The following is a 14,751-nucleotide window of genomic DNA, read 5'->3' as shown; positions in this document are numbered from 1 at the left end:
CTAAACAAACACAGAGAATTTATGACCAAATTTATAAATTTGCAAGCAAAATCAATTTTTTCAGGGTGTTTGCTTGGAACTGCCTAGCACAGATGGCTAGATGGGCTTGGAAACCACACTCTTTTTTGTCCATTATGCTCGAGAGTCTGGATATTCCCAATTCGCAGTTGTTGAAAATGGTGTGTACTAACAAGATCTCTAGATCCTGAAGACAAGCTTTGAATATTAAGAGATTTTAATGGCAAGCTGAACTGAAAGTCCCTCAAGCATTCCTCCATGAGAAAGAACACTCACGTATAAGCTGCACAGTGATCCCAGATGTGGGGGCGCCTGCTGTGAGAGACCCTAAGACATCCTATATTTTGCTGTAGATTTTTGCCAGTCACTGGGTATCTTCACATCATTAAAGAACTTCCTTTGGAAATTCTTGAGGAGAAGTTAATTTGTAACTTCTAGTGAAATCCCTTGTGAATAATGCTTCTTGGAACACAGCTTTGTCATCCAGGTGATGAGAGATGGTAAAATCAGTCCTAAGCAATACAATTCACTTGGCAATAACTATATAATGCATAATCATGTTAATTATATTCATTTTCACCATATTTATTACCTCAAATATTATATATTTTGTATTTGTATTATATCGTTTGCTTTAAATTGGTAAGTTGAATTTTATTTGAATAACTTATACAGTTTACCTGGCTATATAGTAAAGTCCTTGTAGCCAGAAAAAAAAATTGGCCTTAATCTCTTTTTATCAACTATAACTAATAAACTGTACTTTGTGTATCTATAATAATAACAATAATAACAGCAAATGTTAATATAGCATTTACCATGTGCTGTGTTTAGTTCTAAATACTTTATGTATTTAGAATGTATTAATATGTATGTAGAATATGTATTAAATGCTTCATTCAATCTGTGATCCAGAAACAGCATTTTCATTCAATCACAATAACAATCCAGTGCCTTAGGTATAGATATTACCTCCATTTTGCAGATGTGAAAATTAATAACAAAGAGGATATTCAACTTGCCCTAAGTCAGAGCTATGAAATGGCAAGGCTGGGTTCTAAACCCAGTAAGTTTGGCTTCAGAATCTGTGTATTTTAAATCCAAAATATGGCCAAAAGTTTGAAAAAATTTGATGATTTATCTGAATAAGTTTCCTACTTTATATAAGCAAAAGGAACAATCATTCATTCATTCACCAATTGTTTATTGAGGCTCTATGATGTTTGAGTCACTGTGCTAAGCACAGAGGGATTAAAGCAACAAAAGAGTGAGACAAGTACCCTGCCCCATAGGGTACATTTCAAGGAGGGACGTAGACAATAAATATGCTCAGTTAGTTTATGATGGGAGAACAGTGGGCAGTAGTCATGCTTTAGATATTTTGGCCAGGGAAGACCTCTCTGAGGAGCTGGCAATGACAGTGAAAGAGAGAGAGAAAACAGACATGCAAAGAGCAAAAAATTGTTGTCTCACAGTTCTGGAGGCTAGATGTCCGAACCCAACATGTCAGCAGGGCCATGCTCCCTCTGAAACCCAAGAGGAAAGACTCTTCCTAACCTCTTCCAGATTCTGCTACTCCAGGTGTTCCTTGGCTAATGTCAGCATAACTCCAGTCTCTGATCCATTTTCGCTTCACTCTCCCTGTGCGTCTTCGCATCATCTTTCCTCTGTGCGAGTCTGCGTCTGAACTTTTCCTTGTTTATAATGTCACCAGTCATATTGGTGTAGAGCCCACTACAAGGACCTCTTTTTAATTTGATTATCTCTGTAAACACCCTCTTTCCAAATAAGGTCACATTCTAAAGTACTGGGGGTTAGGACTTCAACATACCTCTTCTTTTTGGCTGGGGGAGGGGGAGCACAATTCAACCTGTAACAGTTAGTTTCTGAAACTATCATGTATTTGTAGCAGGGATTATCTATGAATCTCCCTTTCACCTCAGGGGTATTGTCTCTCAGGAAACATTCACTGAGTCTATTACCTCCTGCATCATTCAAATATCAATCTTGGTAGTACGGGGTGAGGAAAAATTTTGAATGCCTTGCTCATAAAAATTATTTCCTGAACAACAAATTCAAAATGAAATTCAACACAGGAGTTTTTCACTCATCATCACAGTGGATACAAAGGGTATTGTCAGGAAAGTAATGCCAGTAAAGGGTATTGTCAGAAAAGTAAAAAGATAAATCAAGTTACAAAATAGTAATATAAATAGACATATAAGAAATACCTGATAGTCCATGTTAGAACCCAATAATAGATAAAAATGAAGTGCTACAAGGTTGACTAGGGAACAGAACTTGTCTGAAAAGGAAGGTAGTATGGAGATGTGCAATGAAAGATAGCTTGGCAGAGAATTCTAGCTGCCCATCACAGATTCACACTCCCCACTGATCACGTAGACTTGTTGCTGAGTAGATGCTTCATCAGGGACCACAACTTCTCAAATTCCCTTGAAATTATGTGGGGCCATATGACTAGTTCTCATTAATGAAATGTAGGCAGAAGCAATGTGTGTGACTTCTTTGGGCTTAAGAAACGATATCCTTTCTCTAAAGGTATCCAAGAGAAATCCAAGTTGACCTTAAAAGACTTGTGTTGAAAATGGCAGTCTCGAATGACTTTGTGGAGTAGACTACCACACTCACCACATGTCACCTCACACCAATGACCAAGAACATAGGCATTGAACTATTGTGTGGGTAAAATTTATTTCTTTTGTATTAAGCCAGGAATTTAGGAGTTTGTCTATTTTAGAAGCTAACATTATCCTAACAAATGCAGATGGATATCACTGAAACTGCAAAGAGAATGGTAGAAAGAGGGATTTTATGGTAGGAGAAGAAATCACAGAAATAGGAAGGAAACCAGTTTGGCTGAAGCACCTCTACTGGGGTGTAATTGGAGGTAAGCCTAAAAAATTAGGTCTTGATCATATAATGGAGGCTTTTGAATGTGAGAATGAGTGTTCATATTTAATTCATAAGGCAGTGGAGAGCTCTTGAAGGATTATGAACAGGCTATAATATATTCAAAGGCATTTTTAGCATGTTTTTTCATATTTATTTAAGTATACCATGTCTCTTTGAAGAAAGGATTATAACAACTTTTGAGATATTAATATAGTAGTGATGTATAAGAAGGATTGGATTGAAGGAAAGAGGAAACAAGGAGCTCATATAAAAGATACTTCGATCTAAATCAGGGATCTACAAATGTTTCTTAAGGACCAGATAATATTTCAGGCTTGCAGGCCACAGCTGCTCAACTCTGCCTTTATAATATGAAAGCAGTCATAGACTATACTTAAATGAATAGGCATGGCTATGCTCCGATAAGACTTTATTTATAAAAACAGTTTAATAGCCTGTGGGCTTTAGTTTGCCCACCCCTGGTTTAGATGCAGAGCAACAAGACTTCAACTACGAGACTGGTGGGTAGAAGGTGGAAGGACAAAGGAGGAATGGAATGCAACACATAGACATCAATTAAACAGAACTTGCTGAGATAGTGTAGCACTTTCCATGGTGACTCTAAAATCAGCGTCCATGTTTCTCTGCTGCTAGACTAGGAGCTCCATGAAAGAAAGGCTAAATTGTATTCATTTTCATATTGAAAACATGGTAAGTACTCAGTGAAATATTTAACTAACTGGAAAATTTGTAACTTGTTGAATATGGAGAATGAGAAAAAATGAACAAAGACTCAAGGTGTTTCAGACTGTTTGTTAAGCTTGAGTTAATGGAAAATAGTTGTGCCATTATTAGAAATATTCTTGACTTTGAACAAGTTATCTAACCCTTCCACACCTGTATGTCCCAAAGGCATCTCAAAATTAGCAGGTATAAAATGCTATATTTGATTTCCTTTCCTCCTCCACCTCAAAATCTAATCTTACAGTGCTTCCATCTTCATCAGTGACTTTACCATTTATCCAGTCACTAAAAACAAATCCTATGAGCCATTCTTGTTCTCTTCCTTAGAGTAGTACAATTTGGGGAAAAAAATCTAAGTTTTCAGACATGCTTGTGGATCCCACTCTTGAGTAAAGTTTTTAAAAAATCTATTTCTCTCCATTATCATTTTTCATATGGACTGCTACAGAACATCCCTGCTTCCAGTATTGATACCCTCCTTAGATTCTCTACATAATTGTTAAGTCAGTTAATTTTCTGGTTAAAACTGTTCCATGATTTCCCATTGAATTTGGAATAAATCCATACTCCACATCATGACCTACAAGGACATCTAAAATTAGTCTCTTATCCACATCTCCAATCTAGTTTCAAGGCCAGTCTCCACCTAAGCCAATATCGGCCAGTCATTGTTGCTGTCATTTCCTAAAAATTCTCAAGCTTTTTTTTGTTTCCAGGTAATTTTGCTTTCCTTCTTTCAGCCTGGTTCTTTCCCCTTCTCTTTGCATATTAGGCAGGTATGGTGGCTTTATGCTTGATGTGCGAACCTAGAATTCCCAGAATTCCCTTCAGTGTATAGTTTTGGGTAAGCCTTAAATACAAGATATATTTTACATGAGATTTGAAAAGTGGAAGTGAAGCAGCGGTCACATTTTTAAACTCTCTGAATGATAATGCAGAGCACCAGGAACTACAGCATCTCACTGTTGTGGTGGCTCATCCCGACACACAGCTCCTCCAGCTCTGATCAGATCTCCAACTTTGGCTTCTCTGGGTCAGAGACACATGTGTGCAGCTGTGGAGAAGGGGCCAGCTATTCCTGCAGGTCACCACAAGGTCAAGGTTAGAGTTCTTGAAAGACAGATGCAGTTTCAGTAATCAGTCCTTTTGGTTTCCAGTTTTTCCCTGCAGGCTTCAGTTTGTCCTTGCTCTTGTCCACATTCAGCTTTCCTTTCTTTCACGACTTCTGGTCTTCATGATTCTACAGCAATATCAGGCTCAACTCTGCAAACAGAGGCAGTAGGCTGCCCAGACTCTCCCGTTGGCTCTCACATTTCCGTGAGGACTAAATCCTATAATAAATTCCTTGTTCTATAGTCTCATAGCAATGCTAGTTATCTGAGTGAATCCCAACTTAGATTTTAGCAAAAATATCAATTCTTAAAGAGGTTTTAAAGAGGTTACTCCTGATTCCTCACCTTAAATAGATCCTCTCTATTACATTTATTTCATAGTATCTATCACAGCTATGGTTATTTATTTTATTGTTGACTCTCTCTTTGCCCCACTAGAAAGCAAGATCTATGAGGCCAGTAATTTGTTTGTCTTGTTGAACAGTGTATCTCTAGGATGTATCACATTGCCTGGTATACCGAGACAATTAATAAATATTTGTTTAATTAATGTGGCATCTTTTGAGTGTAGGGATAATGGTAAGAAATTAAATAGGGATCTGAGACAAATTAAAAATGTTTGCAAAAACATTGTGAGTAATTCAATGAAGATAAAATGGTTGCCAAGGATCAGTGAAGACCCTGCCAACGTCAAATAGCATATCTGTCTATCTACGTATCTACTGATCTATTTATTCATCATCTACCTACTTATTTATCTATCAGCTTTCATTTATAATGAGAAAAGATATCATTAATAAGACATTTGAATTTTTAAGATATTAGCTAATACAGTTTAGGAACTCAATTAGTGGCCTTCATTCTATTTGATACATTTTATTTTGGCAGTAAATATGAACAGATTGTACTCCCCCCCTTCTACAATTTTCACTTTACTTGAGGTAAATAAGTATATTGAGGACAGCTGCATCACAGGATCTGCATTAAATGTCTATAGTGATAATCACATGCTGTGACCAGCTCACATTCATTCACAACCTGTCACTTCTGCTTTGGTCTAAATCACAATATTAAGCACAATGTCAGATACTCTGGACTTGATAGTGAGGCCTCTTTTTTCTGAGATTAAGTAGAACCTCTCAACAAAGCCTTTCTCTTTTCCTGCTGCAGTCAAAATGGCGGCAGCTTCTACTTGAGCACTCAAGACTGGAAGTCCACCATTGGTTAGGAACCTCACCCTGTGCGACACCTTCATTGGCTTCAGGAATTCTAAGGCCATTGTATAAACCAGCTTGGTCCTTTACTGGGAAAGCAGCATGTCCTGGGAGATAAGTGGGCTGGATAGAGTGTGATCTGCCTAGTTGAACCTGCTAATCTAGAGTTTGTCTTGCTGTATCACATGTTACAAAGGTTTGCCTCAAGTGCCAGTCTTCTCAGATTTAGAAGGAGAGAAAGGAATTCTAGATAATGTAACTTGTCAGCCTAAATCAAGATTTCTTAACCTACCACTATTGACGATTTGGGGCATATAATCCCTTTTTGTGTGTTGTGGAAGTGGGGGAAGGAGAGAGGATGTCCTGTGAGTTGCAGATGTTTAGTTCCATCTTGGCCTGTATCCACTAGCTGCTGGTAGCACCTCTGACCATAATTATGCCAAACAATTATGTCACCAGGCATTGCCAAGAGCTCCCCTTAACTAGGATTGCAGAACCCATATTTCTTCACCTTCTATGACTTCATCTATCAGAGATCCATTTCCTAGCAGGGGAATCAGATGTGTAGCACTTCTGAATTACTAAATTTTCCTTCCTTATCAACTCAGTTCTTCTCCTGTTTTATTTGCCTCTTCTTCTCAGTCATTGTTAGATGAGTTAAAGTGAGATTCTGGTTGATTTCTTGGATTATAAATGAAGTCAGATAATCTTTATTAATTTCTGATTATATATTGCTTCCTTATGAATTCAGTTTACCTGCTTCTAGGTCTTTAGGCTCCATCTATGAAGGATAGGATATTATAACTCATCTTCCAGTTCAAACATAAAAGCCTAGCATAGATTTCACAGATCCAAGGTTAGAAATTTAGAATATAAACCCAAGACCTGTCTTCTCTTACATACACATGATTAAGGCCCATGAGGCAGTTCTGCACAGGATCTTTGCTTATAACTTAGGATGAACCTTTCTGGCTTATACACAGATGACAACAATCCTCCACTCTATGCCTATTCATTTATCTGTGTTCCTATTCACAGTCCCTTTTTGCCAACCTGAAATAATATCCTGATATAGATTTAACAATTCCTCTTAGAAAACGCTTTACATCTTGTGTCCTGCTTATTTCCCAGTCTCCCAGTTATAGTCTAGTGTTTCTAGCATGCTATCTCTTTGCCCCTTTAAAAAGAATTCCAGTTTATTAAGAAAATGGACCTATATTGAGGCTTAATTTTTAAAACAGCAAGTTATTTCGCTAGGGATTTTTGGAAGATTCCTCATTGATGAGACATAAATCTCACTCTCCAATCAGAACATCCAGCCCAAAACTGAAGTCTTCCAAAAATTATTTCAATTGTAGTGTGTTCTGCACAGTCTTTATTAGTCTGAGTCCAATCAAGAGACAGAAACCACACATCAATTTAAACAGAGAGGTTTAATATAAAGTTTGATTAGACTATGGTAGAAGAGTAAATATGAAGACATAACAAGAACTCTGAAACGTATCCTAAGGCTGAGGGAGAGTGTTTGAGGGGGGACAAACTTGGAAGAAGACTTTCCTCCCTGTTATGGGGCAAATTGTGTCCACCAATATGTTGAAGTTCTAATCCCCAGTATCTCAGAATGGATGACCTTGTTTGGCATAGAGTTGCTGAGATATAATCAGTTAAGATGAAGTCATACTGAACTGGAGTGGATGCCTAATCTAGCACGACCGGTGTCCTTATAAGAAGACCACCATATGAAGACAGAGATATACAAGAAGAATGCCATGTGACAAGGAAAGCAGAGATTGGAGTGAAGCAGCTGTAAGACAAGGCACGCCAAACTATCAGAAGTTAGGAAGAGTCAAGTAAGAATTTCCCTACTGGTTTCAGAGGTAGCATTGACCTGCCAACACCTTGATTTCAAACTTCCAGCCTCCAGAATTGTGAGACAATACATTTCTGTTGTTTTAAGTCACTCAGTTTGTGGTGCTTTGTTAGAGTAGCCCTAGGAAGCTACTAGACTCCCGAAATCTGAAATCAGACCTCACTGGAGAAGGTGAAGTTGCAGCCCACAGGATGGAGAAGTTGCTCAGGATACAGCCCTCTGTGGCATAGGTGAGCAGAAGCTACTGAGTGGAGAGGAAGTTAGGACACTGATCGGGGCATGAGTCCTGAATCAGACATTGTTTGTGTTGAGAGGGCAAGAGCAGTGTCATTACTGGACCATGCCAGGTCTACGAGATCCCCAAGGGACTGCCCCTCTGGCACATGGCTAAGGCAAAGCACCACTGGATGTCCCTGCACACACACACACACACACACACACACACACACACATACACACACGATGGACCATGCAACAGAAGCAAAGAAAAAGCAAAACATAGCACAGCAGAACAAGAGCCACCTCATTCCTCCTGCAGTGTTCCACCACCGCCCTCTGCTGTCAGTACTTAACATCATGCTCACTGTAAAGGAGAAATGCTTGAAATACTTAAGGAGCCCAGTCCATTGAAGCCGAGAAGGTACTGAAGGGTGAATTTGGAGCTGGGAGACAGTAAATTGAAAGCTGCTTTACAGAGTTCTTTATTTAGTATTAGTAGCATTCCAAGGATAATCATGGATTTTTGCCAATGAAATTTCCCCATTTGTACCCTTCTAAGTCAAGTATTAAGCAGTGATGATGATATACATTGCTAGCTCATACCAAGGTGATGGATTTGTTCTGTTTATTCAGTTATATGTATATGTGTGTGGGTGTACAACTGGTTATTGATCTTTAGGTCTAAAATCCATCTTACATCTTCCAAAATACAATAAGTAGGAGCCAGGACCCTCATGAGCTAGGCTCAGAATGATAACGTGGTCAAAAGAAAATAAACCCGTCAACCTAAAGTAATAAACTTCTTAAATCACCTTCAATCCAAAAGTAAGGTTGAAGGCCCAACATCAAAAAATGGGCAGTAAAGTCAGTGGAATAATTCATGGTTACATTTTGATGTGCTGCTTTAATCCATATATGTAAAAAAATTGTGACTTCCTTCAAAATGAGTATGGAAACCAGTTCTTACAATTTTTTGTACCTCTCATATCACTTTGTCCTGATGAATTTTGGTTACATAAGCACTCAAATAATGGTTTTCACTTACAGAAAATAAAGGACTTAACACTTTTATATTCATAAATTATACATTGTTGTGGTCTGAATCTTATAGATAATTTGCCTTTGGTAAAATGTTTAAATTATCCCAACTATTCTCACAGATATAAGTCACTCTTTGGAACAGTGATTATAAATTTTATTTATATGCAGATGTAGTGACCAAAAATTATTTCTAATAGTGACCACCATGACAAATATTTAATAATAAAATGATATGTTTCCTAGGGCTGCCATAACAAATCACCACAGCTGGGTAACTTAACAGAAATTTATTCTTTCACAGTTCTGGACTCTGGAAATCTGAAATCAAGAAGCCATGCTCCCTCTGAGACTCTGGGTAGAATCTTCCCTTGCCTCTTTTTAGCTTCTGGTGGTGGCTTTCAACCTTTGGCATTCCTTGAGTTGTAGCTGTTATAACTCCAGTTTCTGCCTCCATCTTTATATGTCATTCTTCCCTCTGTGTCTCTGTTCCCAAATTTCCCCCATCACATAAGGACACTGGTCATTGGATTAGAACTCATCCTAATCTAATATGACCACATCTTAACTTGATTACATTGACAAAGACCCTATTTCTAAATAAGGCCACATTCAAGGTACAGGGTATTAGAACTTGAACATATCTTTCTGGGTACACAATTCAACCCACAACATAAAGCAACTGAAAATTAATATTTGTTAGTTGGTTCTTTGCTTCATACTGTCTTCTTTTTGCTTAAAATGATCAAAATTTAATATGCAACATTTTAAAAAATTTGTCTATAAAATTAATTGCCAAAATTGTGGATTGGGCATAAAATCAGAAATAAAATTGAAATTCATTATATTATAGCATTATTCATCAAGGAGATTTTAAATTTGGTTCCTTTGTAACAGTTTTTGTAGTGGCTGAAAATAATTTGTATTAGGTGTATGAAAGGATGATTGATAGAGGATGAGCCAAGAAAACATGGTTCCATGTCCTACAATATGAAACATTAAACCACAGCCTTGTGAATAGAAGAGAATGAAATTGCTTCTCCGGGTACACTTAGGAAAACACAATCCCAATGTTATTAAAATAAGTGACCATGGGGCTCTGGTTTTATGAAGCAGAGAAGGATTCTGTAATCATTATTTAGCTCAGAATCTCACTTTATGTTGTGTATCTCTAAATCTTGTTTCATGAAGCTACGCTGACCCAGGAAAGGTGGAAGATGGGATTGAGGAAGGAATATTGAGAAGGCCCTTGACTTAGCAACAATTACTAAATACAGATATTGTGGCACTCCATATTTCTTATCTTTTGAAACCAGTTTGAATGTCTCTTACACATTTCCATGTCAGTGCAAATGCTTCATTGTTGCTTCCACAAGTATTCCTCTTTTAGCCAGTGAAATTTTCCTGTAGATAAATTTAACAATCCTTATGCTTTCCCAGTCAGTCTCCTTTAATTTTGGGTCAAGAATCATAATCCTTGTGGCCTGTTGTTCCAAGAGATTGCTTCATTTTAATCCAGAAGTCTTAGAGATTCTTGGGGAAATGATGCTTTGGGTGATTGGACCTGATATCTATGAATTTAAAAGCCACTTTAGCTAAGAAGAATAAGAAAACTAAATTGTGAAATTGCAAAACTGATAATGTTTATAGCGTAATGAATTCTCTATTTTGTCAAAAACTCTAGGATAGCCATTCATAAAAATTTAATAGCAGAGACAGTTTTCAAAAATACTGATTTCCGGTTCTGTGCATTTTCTTTCATTCAGAGTATATCTAGATAAAAATTGAAAGTGCTTTTGGCTGCAGTGAACGTTAACAGTTGCCTCTGTCTGTACTTTCCCATATTATCAGGCTTTGAGGACTTTTTTAAGCTGCTAATAAGACATGACCCTGAACAGGGACCCTGTTTCTGGTTTCGTATTCTCAGAAAGACATATCAGTTTAGGCAGAAACCCCGCTCTTTTCCCATGTGTGGGTTCTTTCCTTTCAGGAGAACTAGACAGCTTAATATTGGTCCACTCCTTTTCAAAACCCCCTTTTGTATTATATAATTCTGGAGTCATTAAATCTCTATATAAAGTTAATGAAGCATTGCAACTTGAGAATGTAACGAGATCCTAAAACAGATCTTAGCTAAAATTTATCATCAGTTCCATGCATCATTTTCTGTTACTTCTCTAAGGAGAAGTAACTTCTGAATTAAAGTTTAATTTATTGATCTCCTAATTAAATATCATAATCAGAATATAGAAATGTAAAATTTAATTGTCCTTAGTATTCAATTAAAATTGTTTCCATATAAAAATTATAAACTATTTAAAAGAGTGTTATTAAAATTTAAGTAAATGAAGAATTCTATGACTTCACATACATTTTATTTAAAATTGAATTACCACTTATCTATATTTTTAATTAAAAATTATTAAAATAAAACTTAATTTTCTTTCTGGGTTATATTGTTTTATTATTTTATTTGATAAATACTTTGCTATAGATTCAGTTTTAGACAGGTAAAATACTAAGTTATATAGCATTGCTCATGTTACTATGTGTACAGGTCATTAATATGCATGATTTCCCTCTTAAGCAGAATTGACAAGACCTTTGATATGAAGAAGGTTGCATTTTTGTATACTTGAAATACTGACTAAAACAGAAAGAGAGAAGGAGAGACAAAGTAAAGAAAGTAGGAGCTAAAATGTTACATGGATTATATTAATTCATAAACAATCAGTGAACAAGTGTTGGTGCTTAGAATTTAGATATTCACTTAGATATTCAAAGGATAAAGGGATAAAGGTATGAGGACAGATATGTTGCCTGACATCAGGGATTTTTCAGTCTACATATGGAGACAAAACTGATATACGTTAAAATAAATGAACCATATAAATGAGTATAAAGTAAGAGATGATGAATTGGGTAGTTCATATTATATGTCACTTTGTTTTGTTTTGTTTTGCGGTACGCGGGCCTCTCACTGTTGTGGCCTCTCCCATTGCTGAGCACAGGCTCTGGACGCACAGGCCCAGCAGCCATGGCTCACGGGCCCAGCTGCTCCGCAGCATGTGGGATCTTCCCAGACCGGGGCAGGAACCCGCATCCCCTGCATCGGCAGGCGGACTCTCAACCACTGTGCCACCAGGGAAGCCCTATATGTTCCTTTGAATTCAAAGGAGTCAGTAATGATGGACTTCATCCCTGAGAGTCAGTTGTAATATTGTAAAAAATGGGAGAATTATTGGCATAAGAACTAGAAATTATAAGTTATAATGCTACCTCTGCCACTTTTTACCTATGTTGCTTGAGAAAAATTGCATACTCTTTCCAATTTCTAGTTTTCTTATCTGTAAGTTAGAGGACTCCTTTTTTACAGCAGCAAAAATGACTATATGGTCTAAAGAATAATCTATCTGCAAGCAGATCATTGATAAACTACCATAAATTATATTTAAAGAGTCTTGAGCTTCCAGGGAAATCCCCAAGGGTCAGAAAAATAAGGATGAGAAGGAGCAGTAGAAGATGAAGAAGAGAATTTGAATAGTACCACCAAGTCAAGTGTAGCTAAGGCCTATATGGAAGCAAATATCAATAAGGGAGTTGAGATAGCTGAGATCAGATAGGAAAGGTAAGCCTGCATTATCACAAGGTGGAGAAGCCAACCTGATATTCTGCATTAGTCTAGAGCAATTAAAGTGAGGAGTTTTAATTCAGTGGCAGTCTTGACCCAAGTACAAGTAGATCCAAATCCTCTTTACAAGAGGATTTAAGTCCTAAGGATTCTCATATATTAACCTAAACCAAATATGTGGCCACAATAAAAAAAAAAAGCTAACATTTAAGTATGTTAAACACCATGAGTGAGAATTAATATAAAAAATATACTTAATGCATAAATACTTAAGATTTGCTAATTATCAGATTCAGAAGATAAAATAAATATGCATAAGTAAAATGCAAAATTTTAAAAATCAGGAATGACAAAAATTTGCCAAAAACTTGTTGGCAAAGAACAAAATATAATGCTTAGAAATAAAATTAGAACAAAGTATAACTTTTAGAAATCAAAGTACAACTTTTAAAAATTAACAACATAATCATCGGCAAGACAAATTCAAGATATGAGTTATATATATATATATATATATATATATATATATATATATATATATATATATAGCAGTTTAGACACAGATGAAAAGAGAATTCATGAAAGTGAAAATAGAGCTGGAAAAATGACTCATGATTTGCTTCTTAAGAAAAAGGAGATGGAAATTATGAAAGAGTTTAATAGACGTGGAACACAGAGTGACAAGTTTCATCAGTAGAAAAAGTATGAGAGAGATAATACATGAAAGACAATGTTAGAATTTATTTTTAAGGAAACCAAACCTATGAGTTCACCGGCACACAGTTTACAAGTTATATAAAGTAGAACAAACAAAAATAAATTGGCACCTACAATATTGTAGAGAAACTGCAAAAGAAGCAAACAAAAAGAAAAAAGAGGAAGAAAGGAGAGAGAGAGAGAGCTCATGAAAAGACGGAAGAGGAAGAGGAAATGGGAGGAAGGAAGGGAAAAAGAATGGAGGGAGGGAGGGAAGGAACGAAGGGAGGGAGGGAGGAAGGGAAAGAAAGGAAAGAAGGAAGGTAGGAAGAAAGGAAGGAAGGAAAGAAGGAAGAAAAATGAATGATTAAATTTAATGAGAGAAAGATAAAACGAAAATATCCTTATAATAGGCAAACAGGGACAAGGTTCAGCAAACTTTTTCTGAAAAGGGCCAGAGAGTAAATGTTTTAGGCGTTGTGTGCCATGTAGGATTACTGTCTCATATTATTCTTCTTTCATCCTTTAAAAATATAAGAACCATTCTTAGCTTGAGAGCCATATAAGAACAGGAGACAGGCCATTAGGTATAGTTTCCCAATCTCTGTTAAAAGGACCTAGAAACAAAAGAAAGATCACCTAAATGACAACAAATTTCTCAATAGCTATAATGGAGTCAGAAAACATTGGACAAATATCTTTAAATTGCTAAGAAAAGTTTACAGTCCACTTAGAAGTATGTCCTCAGCAATATTGTCTTTTTGGAATAAGAACAAACTTTTAAAAATAGATAAGCAAGGGCTTCCCTGGTGGCGCAGTGGTTGTGAGTCCGCCTGCCGATGCAGGGGACATGGGTTCGCGCCCCGGTCCAGGAGGATCCCGCGTGCCACGGAGCGGCTGGGCCCGTGAGCCATGGCTGCTGAGCCTGTGCATCCGGAGCCTGTGCTCCGCAGTGGGAGAGACCACAGCAGTGAGAGGCCTGCGTACCGCCAAAAAAATAAAAAAATAGATAAGCAAAAGCAGAAAATTCACCATCAACAGATCCTCAGAAACATTCTATAAAATAAATATTCAAATGACAGTCACTCTAGCAGAAAAACTCAAAAACAGAAATTAATATACCTACACAAAAAATGATATATTTTCCAAATATAATAATAATGATAGTGTCTAAATTATGCAACTACAAAAAATTTAAAATAAAACAGAAGTCAATACTGGCCAACAAATAGCATATAACTAAAGAGGGTGGTGGTCAGTGTTCAAGTACCTAGTTTCTTGTATTTTTTTTTTCAA

General features: G+C 36.7%; 1 protein-coding gene across 2 annotated transcripts in view; it reads left to right on the top strand.

Annotated features, from left to right (window-relative positions):
• Positions 1–14,751, top strand: part of KCTD8 (potassium channel tetramerization domain containing 8) — a 253,800-nt gene that overhangs the window by 214,655 nt on the left and 24,394 nt on the right. The window lies entirely within an intron of this gene.

This window comes from Globicephala melas, chromosome 5 (assembly GCF_963455315.2).
Source record: "Globicephala melas chromosome 5, mGloMel1.2, whole genome shotgun sequence".
Classification (NCBI taxonomy): Eukaryota; Metazoa; Chordata; class Mammalia; order Artiodactyla; family Delphinidae; genus Globicephala; species Globicephala melas.
This window is presented reverse-complemented; position numbering and strand designations above follow the sequence as displayed.